Source organism: Kogia breviceps, chromosome 12, assembly GCF_026419965.1.
Source record: "Kogia breviceps isolate mKogBre1 chromosome 12, mKogBre1 haplotype 1, whole genome shotgun sequence".
NCBI classification, from domain to species: Eukaryota; Metazoa; Chordata; class Mammalia; order Artiodactyla; family Physeteridae; genus Kogia; species Kogia breviceps.
In genome coordinates, this window is record NC_081321.1 from 39,114,069 (window position 1) to 39,127,796 (window position 13,728).

At 42.4% G+C, this 13,728-nt stretch overlaps 1 protein-coding gene across 3 annotated transcripts in view; it reads left to right on the forward strand.

Moving 5' to 3' along the window:
- Positions 1-1,237: 1,237 nt before the first annotated feature.
- SPATS2 (spermatogenesis associated serine rich 2) overlaps positions 1,238-13,728 on the forward strand; it is a 120,228-nt gene continuing 107,737 nt past the window's right edge. For 2 of the 3 annotated variants that reach the window (XM_059080608.2, XM_067009260.1), the window contains exon 1: positions 1,238-1,572. The gene's annotated coding sequence lies outside the window, so the exon portion shown is untranslated. Of the gene's footprint in view, positions 1,577-13,728 lie in introns of all 3 variants that reach the window. The other variant, XM_059080609.2, reaches the window with a different exon arrangement.

The following is a 13,728-nucleotide window of genomic DNA, read 5'->3' on the forward strand; positions in this document are numbered from 1 at the left end:
TTGTGGAAACCAAAACTACATTTTGACTGTGGCGTCTGTACACACTCATATATACTCCCTGGCTTGTTGTTGGTGCCTGTCCAGAGCCCCTTATGCTTTGGCCTCAAAAGATAAGAACATGGGGACAGATTCTGATTAACCTTTTCACTGCTGATTGTCTAAATGCCCAGCCTCTAGCCACTCCCAACAGATCGCTGACTAGTTGGCAGTGGCGTGAGTGCTTCATACACGGAGGACACTGGCTGGAAAGGCGCTCAAATATTAAGAGATGGTTCTGGCCCCGCCCGGGGTGCTTGGGAATCTAACCACAAAGACAGAAGAGTATTTAACAGAAAGATTCGGGCAATGTGACCACAGCCACGTAGGGGGGTGCAGACAACTTAGTATGCCAGAAAACCGACGCAGAAATGGACTTGGGTAGTGTGCCTGGCGGACTAGTCTGAGAACCCTCAAATTACTCCTGAATTCATCTTGTGCCGGGTCTGGGAGGCGCATCCTCCCGCCACCGCTCCGCATCTGCCTCCATGGATTCCCAGGAGGCTGAGCGGCCGCAAAGTCCGGACGTCCGGGCGTTTCCCGCAGCTGGTGGCTCCGAAATGTACTTTTGGAGTAAAACTTGGGTCGGGAAGGAGGCAAAGTGGAAAATGGTGTTAAGTCGTCGGGGCGGAGTCGTAGTGCCAAAATGGACAGCAGTCTGGGAGACAGAGTCCCGGCCGGGACCTAGTGAGAAAAGCCCCTCGGCAAGACGCCTCGAGGCGTCTGCCTTCGGCAACCTCCGGGGGAGTTTCGGCTCTTTCCGGCAGTTCCAGCTCGGGCCCTCCACTCCCAGCGCGCGCTGTCTCCCCACCCCACGCCGCCCAGCTCTTTCTGGGCACTGCCCATTCTGCACGCGGGCGCGAGCTCGTGTCCAACCCGTCCCCACTTCCATCTAGTTGGTTCCCGACCCACTCTTCCAACCCCTTCCCTTTGTCGTTCTTCCCAATCCCCGGCGACGCCTGAGCTCCCTAAACTCGGGCGCGCGATCTGGCGGGCGGTGCGAGGTGCGAGGGACCCGGTCACGATAGGAGCGGCAACCTGACGGACTGGAGGCGGCCTCCGGCCCCACGCCTCTCCGCGCGCAGGTCCCTGGCTCGCGGGCCGCCTCGCGCCCGGGCCTCGCTCGCGCGCCCGTTGGCTGCAACGGCCTCGAGCTCGGCGCGCCGGGGTCGCGTCGGCGCGAGTACGCGCCCTGTGCGCTGGCTGGCTGGCGCGCACGCGCCCGAGTGGGCTGCAGGGCGGGGCGAAGAGCTCGAGCTCCGGCGAGGTCGGTGTGGATCGCCTGGCCCTCCGGCCCTCAGCCGTAGCTGCGATTCCCAGCCCGCCGCCCGGCAGAGGAGGGAAGAGAGGAAAGGGGCGGTTGGGGCGGGGCGGCGTCCGGCTCCGGGAGAGCTGTGGGAGGAGCGCGGCGGCTACGGCGGCGGCTCTAGAAGAGGAGGAGGAGGAGGCGGAGGAGCTCCTTTCCTCTTCTCAGACCCGGGAGCGTCCCGGACGCAGAGCCGGAACTGGGGGACGCGGCGACTGCGGGGGCCTGGGGTAGGTGAGGCTGAGGGTGCTGGGTGGAGGGGTTGGTGGGGTATGAAGCGGAGCACAGCGGTGCAGAGAGCGGGCTTGAGGGAAGGCACAGGGGGAGGGGGTAGTTGGTGGGGGTTGGGGTACCGAGAGGAGAGGGACGTGAACCCTTTGGGACCTGGAGTGCCCAGATGGTGAAAGGTTTCTGTGCTCAGTGGGGCGGGCCGAAGCACACGGGTCCGAGTTGGGGGGTTTCCGGAGGCATAGGCCAGGGAAACAATGGAGTGAGGGGGGACTCTGATGTGAGCGTGTGTGGGGTACTGGATTTTAAGAACCAACGAGAGATCGAAAGGAATGAAAGAATGGATCATTTGGTATGAGAAGTACAATGAACTGGGAATTCAACGGGGATGCGTAAGGTCATCTGCGTGGGTGTCCGACGTAATTAGGATTTGGGGGCAAAGTGGGGTTTAAAAATAAGAGATAGGGGGACATTCTTGGAATGGGGGGGCGGGAAACGGGACGGAAAATAAAGCAAAGTGGGGCAGAGACATAAAATAGATGTGGTTTGGGCTGGAATTAAAGCAGAAGGATAAATCCAGTTAGAGAGTATAAATTAGGTAGACTGGCGTGGCATTTTTCTCCTAATTCATCCAGGATGACAGGGTTCTTTTAGAAGGTGGATCTTTCTCTGGCATGTCCCTCTGCCAAAAAGTACAAGCCGCTCTTTTAATAATTGGTTATCATTTATAGTTCATTCCATTGATAAAGCATACTTGTAATATTTATTTTCCCTCTCTATGTAATTTACCTGCGGTTAATGAAGCAGTAGAGGACAGATCACTAAAAATAGGCATCTTGCTTTGAGTTTGGTCGTTGATAATGCAGAGTTTAGGGTGTTTGGTCTTTGATAATGCAGAGGTTAGAGTGTTTGGAGGAGAACCAAGAGTTTGTTTTCATTTAGACCAAAAGGTGATGAACAGCCTTGATAAAATCTAAGTTATCTGTACTTTGTTAGAATTACAGTTTTTCACTGAGAAATGATCGTGTACCATCTGCTACTGGTTTAATGGTTGTGGGAGAGAGTTTGGGTTCTGCCTCAAGAAATTATTGATGCTGATTTCAAATAATCAGGCTGCCTTGTACCTTCCAGTTTGAATTAAGGTGATTTGAAAATATTGTGGTAAAGTATATTTGGGGTTATGATCTTTGCATTTCCTTGATACTTGGATTTCCAGACCAAATTTTGAATGGTACTAGATACAAGATTGCTGATTTTGAAATTGTAGTTACCATTATGTGTTCATAAATAGTCGACATTAAGCTTTTTATTTGGGGGAGCATTAAAGTTTTGCTGACTCATCTAAGATTTTGCGAAGTTTTTGGTTTACATTTCTCAGCTAGGTCTCGGATAGTGGCATTATACTATTTTATAAAAGTCCAAAAATAATTATCTAAATGTCACTTTTCTTCTATGTTGTAAAAACAGAACAAAGCAAGAAGTGAGTGCAGTTTTCTCATTAGTGATAATGAGGCTCTTTAATGACCTCTTACAGTAAGCTAGGCAAGGTGCTAAGATTGTTTTGTGTGTATTATCTCATTTAATTTAATCCTCACAATCATTTCCTATTTTATAAATTAAGAGATTAAATAACTTACTAAGGTCACAAAACTAGTAGTAAATAAAGCTGAATTCAGATCCAGCTCTGTTTGATGCCTTCTTTAAGTCTTTCCTGTTCTTCTACCTGCTTTCTCCTCCTGATCTTGGTTGAAGTATAAGCAGCATGAATTGGTTGAAACCTGGGTCTGATATAGTGATTTAGACAAAGATTGGGTTGATGGGCTACATCTGTAGAGTTTATGGAAGGTTTATTGCCCCTGTGATTTAACAAATCTTTGGGGGCCCAGATAATAGGCAAAAACATCTTCTTGCTAAGGGTTTGTCCTGTGAGCACACTTAATTTTCTGTTCAGTCTGTTGTACTGCTGAAGTACTGTGCATACGTGGCACTCTTCCTTGTAGAAGTCAAGACAGCCAGTTGTGGAGCCCAAACCAATTAACTCTGGAAAACAGTCGAAAACTGCTGAGTGCTCAAGTGCCCTCCAAGCACCTGTTGAGTCCACAGTTGGTACTGGCATTATGTCTAAATATAGACAGAATCCTCTTAGAAACTAGGAATAAAACAACTAGAACCGAGAGAAACAGCTGGGACCTGAGGGAGGAGCCAGAGCTTAATGGCCAAAACATCAGCATAGCCTGTGGAGGCTGATCCAGGAGCAGCAAAAGCTACAGATAACTAGTGAATTGCAGGAGGGGAGGGCATTTTTTTGTTGTTGAACATTTAGGTATTCTAGGGACTGAACTCACTGTGTTTTATATATATTACTTTATTAGATCTTCAAACAATCCTTATAAGGTAGTTGTAAGCATTTTTCTTATATTTCAGATGAGGCTTAGAAAGGTTAAGTAACTTCATAATGGTGGTGAAAGAAGTTTGTATTTTTTTAATTATTGTATTGCTGCTTGCAGTTTCCATTGTAGAGCCACCATATTAAAACTGGGAACTTAAAGTCACTCTTTAGGATCCACTGTGCTTCTTTGTTAGAAGTAAAACGGATTATTTCAGTCTTACTGCTTACATTGGAGACTGGAAGATAAAGCTTATATTTTTCTGATTTAATTGTTGGGAAGGGGAGCCCATTCATTATTTAGCAAATGACCTCCTACAGAATATAATTCACCTTCTAATATATCTTCTCAATTATATATAACAATATATGATATTTATATATATATCTGTAGCAACATGAAAATGGCATGTCCATCCCTCCTATTCTGAGGTCTTGACATTCAGGCAAGTCATCTAGGCTCTGGAGGATGACAGTGAAGACTGCTTGTTGCAGACTCTTACCACTTTTCTTGATATGTTTTTGCCACAAAGGTTTGACCATCATTCTTGCTTGGTTACTTAAAAAAAAGTTGTGGTAAAATATGCATAACATAAAATTTACCATTTAAACCATTTTTTAAGTCTACACTTCAGTGGCATTAAGTACATTCATATTGCTGTGTAACCATCACCACCGTCCAACTCCAGAACATTTTTATATTCCGAAACTGAAACTCGTATTAAACAATAACTCCCCATTCCTCTTTTCCCCCAGCCCCTGGCAACCACTATTCCACTTTCCATCTGTAGGAATACTGTTATTCTAGGTACCTCACATGAGTGGAATCATATAGTATTTGTCCATTTGTCTCTGGCTTATTTCACTTAGCACAGTGTCTTCAAGGTTCATCAGTGTCAGAATTTCATTCCTTTTTAGGACTGAGTAATATTCCATCATAAGCATATACCACATTTTGTTTATCTATTCATCTGTAAATGGACACAGGTTGTTTTCACCTTTTGGCTCTTGTGAATAATGCTGCTGTGAACATTGGTGTACAAATATCTGTTTGATATCTGTTCATATGGTAATCCTATGTTTAATTTTTTGTGGAAGTTTGGTGACTTTTAAATGGTGGTTGTATCGTGTGTTCACCTGAAGGTAGTACTTGACCTTATGTTCGAGGGCTGCTGTTTCCTCTACTGACTTTTTCTGCACAGTTTGCAGGACACTTGCACTGGAAATAATTCAAAAGGAAATGATTTATCCAGTGTTCATGGCTCTCTCTTAGCTTCTGTCTAACTATATTTATGTGTCAAGACATCTGGCAAGCACATGAAAATACATTTCAGCTTAGCAATAAAAGTACTTTTGAAAATCGTGTAGACTGTTCAGTTGATGAAGAAAGTGAGAGTTTCTGTTCTAAAGAGTGAAATGTATCCAATGTGGAAGGAACCATTTGTTATATACAGATCTTTCCAGTCATACCTATAAATGTGGATGATCATTTTAAGAATGTTATTTGTATGTATATTTGAAAAATGTGTCAATAGTGTAGAGTATCTTCAGTTCACTTTGCTGCCTTTGATTGAAATTTAGGGTGCTTTTTTCATTTTAAAATGTTTTACATGTATGAGCTGTTGGTTATTGCTTACCTTCTATATCCCTTCTTTATTCATTGAAAAAAGTTTGGGTGCCTACTATATACTTTAAATATTTCAAGAAGGTAGCTGTAATACAGGAAGTACCGTTTGAGTCCATTTTTTCTCCTTCCCTGTATATATTTGAGAGAGAGAGAGTTGTCACATAGTACCAGATATAATAGATTGAAATATCTGCAGGCTGACAGTGAACTGTCTCTTAGGATGGGTCTAACCTCCAATTTCATTTTTTCTAATTGTCGCAGGAGATTAATTACGCCTGAATCTTGCTCCTTGAGTTACTGGGTTACAAAGGGACTTCAGGCTCACATGCCATTTTCTGGGCGCCTCACAGGAGTCTTAGTGAGCTCACACTTACCTTGTAGGTGGTCTGTTGGTTCTGAAATATTTCCAAAAGATTTAAAGTTTATATACACTTTAGGTTGCTGATATTAAGGATTGGCCGGAAGCCAGCATTTACTCTCTATGTTCACATCCACCATAGCAGCTGGTTGTGGTGGGTTACTGAAATATACATCCATCTTCTACACAGATTCTGCAGCAGCGGCCCCAGACCCTTAAAATATTCTGTAGGGTCTGAGAACATAACCATCAGCTTAAAGGCAGCTTCTGCAGTCATTGTCCTATGACTAATTTGTGGTTAGGGTTACACAGGGATTCTTACTAGTTCAGACCTTAAATGACAACCTTGGATTTTTGGTAAGGATTTCTATATTACTTAATTAACAAGATAACATGATTACTAGTTGTGGAGTGTGTGTGTGTGTGTGTGTGTGTGTATGTGTGTGTGTGTTCATTTTTAGAGTTGGCTAAAGGGTGTTGGGACTGAGAAGTAGGTTTGTGATGAGGCCATGTTATGATTATAGATGGGTCATGTTAGATAAGTGAAGATATCTTTTGTACCTGAAGATGCTGCCAGTGATGTTACTTCCTGTTGACACGTATAGAACTGCAAAGACCTGTTTGTAAAACCTACAGTCTTTCCTCTCTTGAGTACATGTGATCTGTCCAGTAGTAAATGATCTGCTGCTGTTTTAAGGCTACCATCAGTAGTAGAGCAATACTTTTCTTTAAATTATCTACTTAGTCTCTGATTACAACATGTCAGTGTGGTCAGTCCACTGCTGGCTCTTCCTGGCTATCTTCTACTGTTACGTTGATTCAGAATGTACAGTAGTGTGTGGTGGAAGTGACTCTTCTGCTCACTTTGTTTGGTTATCCTCTTATATCTTTATAGTAAATTGCCATCATAGCCTACCTGCATATGCTGCACAAGTGCTCAGGACAAGGATCTCATCATTAGAAGCTCCCTCACATTTGATGAGAACAGTGAAACTCGTTTATAACTATGATGGAATGACAGGAAATAAAGGTGTTGCAGGACCTGAATAGTAGGTGGTACAGAACCACCACAGACTAAAAGCCGTTTAACTCAAATGCAAACTTGATGTTTTGTTACATCTTACTAGTCAGTACACACTAGGTTTCTTGAGATGGTTAGCTAACTCCTTATTAAGTTGACAGTACTTTAAACAAAGCTTAGTTGGGTAATCTTTTTTACCTCTGTCTCGATTCAAACGTTGTATTTTATGGAGGTCTTTTTTTTTTTTTTTTTTTTTGACTGTGCTGTGAGGCTTGTGGGATCTTACTTCCTCAATCAGGGATTGAACTCGGGCCCCAGCAGTGAAAGTGCTGAGTCCTAACCACTGAACCACCAGGGAATTCCCTGGAGTTCTTTTAAAAGTTATTTGAGGGCTTCCCTGGTGCCGCAGTGGTTAAGAATCCACCTGCCAATGCAGGGGACACGGGTTCGAGCCCCGGTCCGGGAAGATCCCACATGCCGTGGAGCCTGTGCATCTGGAGCCTGTGCTCCGCAACAGGAGAGGCCACAACAGTGAGAGGCCCCCGTACCACCAAAAAAAAATTAAAAAGTAAGATTCAGTAGTATTACATTTGATTTTGACATGATTACAGTTTTTTTTAATTTATTTTTTTATTACAGTTTTGATTGGGCGGTAAAGCTGAGAACACATGATTCTCTCACACTATACTGGCTAATCATTTCCATTGCGAAATAGCCCCAAGTATATTATTAAACTTTGGCAGCTGAACTTTTTGATGCCTGAAATGTGGACCTACTGAGTGGTGTTAGTTATGATCAGGCCAATACCGATAGTATATTTATAATATTTCCATGTTGTAATATTTTCTTCTAATTTATAATTAAAGTAAGGAAGCTGTACAGCATGTTCATTAAGAGCACAAAAGTGGTAGTAGTATCAGGTAGGAGTTGCTAACGAGTTGGATTATAGATAGATCGGCATAAAATTTTAATTGTTGGGGAGAGGACCTGTGAAGGTCCCACGTGCTATCAACATTAAGAAAAAAGACCACAAATCTGGCTCTGAATCTCTGCTTCTCTGCCTACTCCCTCTGTGGATTCAGTCAAGTCATTTAATTTCTCTGAGCCTGTGTTTCTGAACCTGCACAATTAGTGTAGTAGTACCACAGAATTGTCATGACTATTGGATTTTTTTTTTTTTGAGGTGAAATTCACATAACATAAAATTAACCCTTTTAAAGTATACAGTTCAGTAGTATTTAGTAAATTCACAGTGTTGTACAATCATCACTCTATAGTTCCAGAACTGTTACATCAACCCCAAAGGAGACTGAATACCCATTAAGCAGTCTCTCCTCATTCTCCCCTCCCCCATCTGTTAACCACCAATCTCTGCGAATTTACCTCTTCTGGATATTTCAAGTAAAAGGAATCATATAATATGTGACCTTTTGTGTCTGGCTTCTTTCACTTAGCATAATGTTTTTAAGGTTCATCCATGTTGTAACATGTATCAGTACTTCATTCCTTTTAATAACTGAATACTATCCCACTGTATGAATATATCATATTTTGTTTATCCATTTTTCTGTTGATGGGCAGTTCTTTCATTTTTACCTTTTGGCTGTTGTGGATAATGCTTCTTTGAACATTCATGTACCAGTTTTTGTTTGTTTGTTTGTTTGCGGTACGCGGGCCTCTCACTGTTGTGGCCTCTCCCGTTGCGGAGCACAGGCTCCGGACGCGCAGGCTCAGCGGCCATGGCTCACGGCCTAGCTGCTCTGCGGCATGTGGGATCTTCCTGGACTGGGGCACGAACCCATGTCCCCTGCATGAGCAGGCGAATGCTCAACCACTGCGCCACCAGGGAAGCCCATGTACCAGTTTTTGTTTAAATACCTGTTTTCAATTCTTTTGGTTCTATACCTGAGAATAGAATTGCTGGATCATGTAGTATTTCTGTACTTTTTGAGGAACTACCATACTGTTTTCCACATGGCTGTACCATTTTACATTCCCACCAGCAGTGTACAAGGGTTCCAGTTTCTCCACATCTTTGCCAAAACTTGTTATTTACCTTTTTTCTTTTTGGATTGTAGCCATCTTTGTAGGTGTGAAGTGGTATTGTGAATTTGATTTGCATTTCCTTACTAGTGACTAGTGATGTTGAGCATCTTTCATGCACTTACTGGTCATTTGTGTATCTTTGGAGAAATGTCTTTTTAAGTCCTTTGCCCATTTTTAAATTAGATTATCTTTTTGTTGAGTTATGACCATTGCCTTTTAATGGTTATAAAACACTTAGATTAGTGAGTGCATGTAGTATGCACTTAATAAATATTTGTTATAATTATTTTTGCTACATGTGACCTGAGTTGGAATGAAACGTTGCCTACCTTTTCCAAACAGGAGTGGAGAGGCAACAAAACCTATCATTTGTTGTCAGTAAGGGTTTGACTGTGTTAATGTTTATAATTTGCTTTTTTTAAAAAAAAATATTTATTTATTTTTGGCTGTGTTGGGTCTTCGTTGCTGCACGTGGGCTTTCTCTAGTTGTGGCGAGCAGGGCTACTCTTCATTGTGGTGTGCAGGCTTCTCATTGTGGTGGCTTCTCATTGCAGAGCGTGGGCTGTAGGCATGTGGGCTTCAGTAGTTGTGGCATGTGGGCTCAGTAGTTGTGGCACGTGGGCTCAATAGTTGTGGCTCGCGGGCTCTATAGCACAGGCTCAGTAGTTGTGGCGCACGGGCTTAGTTGCTCCATGGCATGTGGGATCTTCCCGGACCAGGGCTCGAAACCATGTCCCCTGCATTGGCAGGCAGATTCTTAACCACTGCACCACCAGGGAAGTCCTTGATAATTTGCTTTTGATTGATGTCCCCAAATCAAGACATTGGGAACACATATGTATAAATCAGTTTATCTTTGGCAGAAATCAGTATTTCATCAATATTTGGTTTATTCCTAAGAACTATAAAGCATTAGTGCCATCTAGTTATAGCTGAGACTTAGATCGTTTTTCTTCATTCTATCCTGTTATGAGACAGTTGTTATAAATGCCACTATCAAAATTTTTTGAAAACTGGGTCAAGGAAGCCTATTTTTTTATATTTAATGTTATCATCATTGTTTTTATGCTAATTGCAACTTGGCTTTATGGGGTGGTCAAAAGAAGAAGTAGATGAGAATAGGAAATCAAAATAATTGTTGAGAATCCTTTAGTCAGGATTGTACCACCTAGAACTGATGAATATATTCTGCCAGGTTTTTGGGTAGACATACTAATTTCATTATGTCATGATTTGGAGTAGGGCAGTAGCTTTAGGCAGAACATACAGAATATACTCTGTGCAAGTCAAAATTTGATTATTTTATTGAAAAAGGCAGCAAAAGAGAGTGTACCCTTTCAGGAAGTGGTGATTATTCAAATCCCTCCTGTACTACCATGCTTTATTCTTTATGCCTCACCTCTGAACCCTCCTATCTTTTGTGATGCATCTGTGCCTTTGTACATTTCGTGAATTCTGCCTGGAATGCCTTCTAAGTCGGTTGGGAACTCGGTTGGGAACTCTCGCCTTCCTGAAGTCTCTTAGGCAGACCAGACACTCTTCTTTCGGGCTTTTAAATCTGTAACATACTTTTTTTTTTTTTTTTTTTTTTTTTTGTGGTATGCGGGCCTCTCACTGTTGTGGCCTCTCCCGTTGTGGAGCACAGGCTCCGGACACGCAGGCTCAGCGGCCATGGCTCACGGGCCCAGCCGCTCCGTGGCATGTGGGATCTTCCCGGACCGGGGCACGAACCCGTGTCCCCTGCATCAGCAGGCGGATTCTCAACCACTGCGCCACCAGGGAAGCCCCATAGTGTACTTTTAAAACTGCACATTAAATTAAAAAAAATCAGTGCATGCACATGGTAAACAAAGTTGAAGATTTCAGAAGTAAATGGTGAAAATAGTTTCTCCAGTTCTCTTCCCCAAAGGCAGCCGCTGGTGGTACTTTCTGGAAGTATGTCCTTCCAGGGTTTTACTTTGCTGATACAAGAATTTTTATAGTATATGAAATGCTCATTTCCCCCTTATTTTTTATTGCAAAGTAATTTATAAATATCGAAAAAATTCAAGTAGTTTAGAAATATATAGTGAAAAGTGAAAGGTTTCCTTTACCTTGATCCTTAACCCTTGTCCTTCCCGATAATAACTCTCCTCACCAGTAACATTCCTCTCCTTTCAGATTGTTCCACTTACATTTATATACTTATATAAAAATATTTTTGTATGGTTATTTTAAAGATATTTTATATATTATTCTGTAACTTCCTCTTCTTAACATGTTTTGGAGATTTTTTTCACATCAGTATGTACAGATCCATTTTATTCTTTTAACCTCTGCATGGCATTAATTCCATAATATGCATATACTATTTTTTTAACCATTTCCCAACTGATGGGGATATATCTATATCTATACCTATACCTATATTAATATCCATCTATCTATTGTAGTTTCTAACAGTGCTTCAGTGAATACTTAAAAATTTTTTTTTTTTTTGGTTGCGTTGGGTCTTCATTGCTGTGCACGGGCTTTCTCTAGTAGTTGCGGGACTACTCTTCATTGTGCGGGCTTCTCATTGCCGTGGCTTCTCTTGCAGAGCAACGGCTCTAGGCATGTGGGCTTCAGCAGTTGTGGCACACAGGCTCAGTAGTTGTTGCTCGTGGGATCTAGAGCGCAGGCTTAGTGTTGCGGCGCATGACCTTGGTTGCTCCACAGCATGTGGAATCTTCCTGGACCAGGGATCGAACCTGTGTGCCCTGTATTGGTAGGTGGCTTCTTAAACCCTGCACCACCAGGGAAGCCCCATTATAGACTACTTGTTGGAAGTATATGAGTGTTTCTCTAGGTTGCTAGAAGTGAATTGCTGGGTAAAAGGGTATATTATTCTAAAAATTTTGGTGAATCTTGCCAAGTTGCTTTTTTCAAAACCTTTTTATTTTGAAATAATTTTAGATTTATAGAAGAGTAAAGATAGTACAGAGAGTTCCCATATATCCTTTCCCTGGCTTCCCGTACTGTTAACATCTTCCATAACCATAGTATATGTATGAAAACTGAGAAATTAACATTGGTACAATAGTATTAAACTATAGACTTCATTTGGATTTCCCCAGTTTTTCTATTTATGTCCTAAAAAGTTCTAGAGTCCAGTCCAGGATGCAGTTAGCCATCATTTCTCTAGTGTCCTCCAGTCTTTGACAGTTTCTCAGTTTTTCCTTATCTTTTTCACCATCTTGACACCTTTGAAGAGTACTGGTCAGGTATAGGTTTTTCTGATGTTTTCTTGTGATCAGACAGAGGTTATAGATTTTGGGGGAAGAATACCACAGAAGTGTTGTGCCCTTCTCACTGCATTGTATCAGGGGGTAGATGATATCAACATGTCAATACTGGCAGTGTTCACCTTGATTACTTGATTAAGGTGGTGTCTGCAGGGTTTCTTTTTTTTTTCGGACCTCCCTCTCATACCCTCCACCCCATCCCACCCATCTAGGTCATCACAGAGCAGCAAACGGAGCTCCCTGTGCTATACAGCAGGTTCCCACTAGCTATCTGTTTTACACATGTTAGTGTATATATGTCAATCCTAATCTCCCAATTCGTCTGCTGGGTTTCTTCACTGTAAAATTTCTGCTTTTCTATTTCCATACTCTATTTGTTAAAGGTGAGTCACCAAGTCCAGCCCACACTCATGGGGAGAGAAATTAAGTTCCACCTTCCGGGACCTCCCTGGTGGTGCAGTGGTTAAGAATCCACCTGCTAACGTAGGTGACACGGGTTCGAGCCCTGGTCTGGGAAGATCCCACATGCCGCGGAGCAACTAAGCCCGTGTGCCGCAAACTACTGAGCCTGCGCTCTAGAGCCCGTGCTTCGCAACAAGAGAAGGCACCGCAATGAGAAGCCCCCGCACCGCAATGAATAGTACGCCCCCGCTCGCCGCAACGAAAACCCAAGCAGACAAAAATAAAATATAAATAAATAAATTTATTAAAAGAAAAAAAAAGTTCCACCTTCTGGAGGGAGAAGTCTCAGAGAATTTGGACACGGGTTTAAACCTCCACAGTAAATATTTTAGGGCGATATTTTGAGGCTATGCAAATATACTGTCTCTCTTAAAAGTTCACCTGTTAATTTTAGCATTCATCAGATCTTGCCTGCAGCAGTTATTACTGTGGTATCCTAATTATTATTTTCTATTTCTCTCATTACTTCTACATTTATTAGTTAGAATTTTTTTTGTAAAGAGACTTGTACTTTGTCCGCCATTTATTTATTTAATAATTTATTTATACATTATGGGCTCATGGATATTTATTATTTTTTGGATTATAACACTGTTTACTTTGTTGCTCACTAAATTACTTTTTTTAAAAAAGTACCAATTTGCAGTCCTACCAGTAGTTGTAGGTAACGAACTTATATACTTAAAACATTTGCTATTATCTGGTGAATTAAAAGTGTTTTGTTTTTCTTGATTAAACATGAGGTTGAGTGTGTTGTGTATGTTTATTGACTATATTTCTTTGTAAAATATCTTTTTATGTACTTTGCCCATTTTTATTTTTTTATTTTTTTTTCTTTTTTGTGGTATGCGGGCCTCTCACTGTTGTGGCCTCTCCTGTTGCGGAGCACAGGCTCCGGACGCGCAGGCTCAGTGGCCATGGCTCACGGGCCCAGCCACTCCGCGGCATGTGGGATCCTCCCGGACCGGGGCATGAACCCATGTCCCCTGCATCGG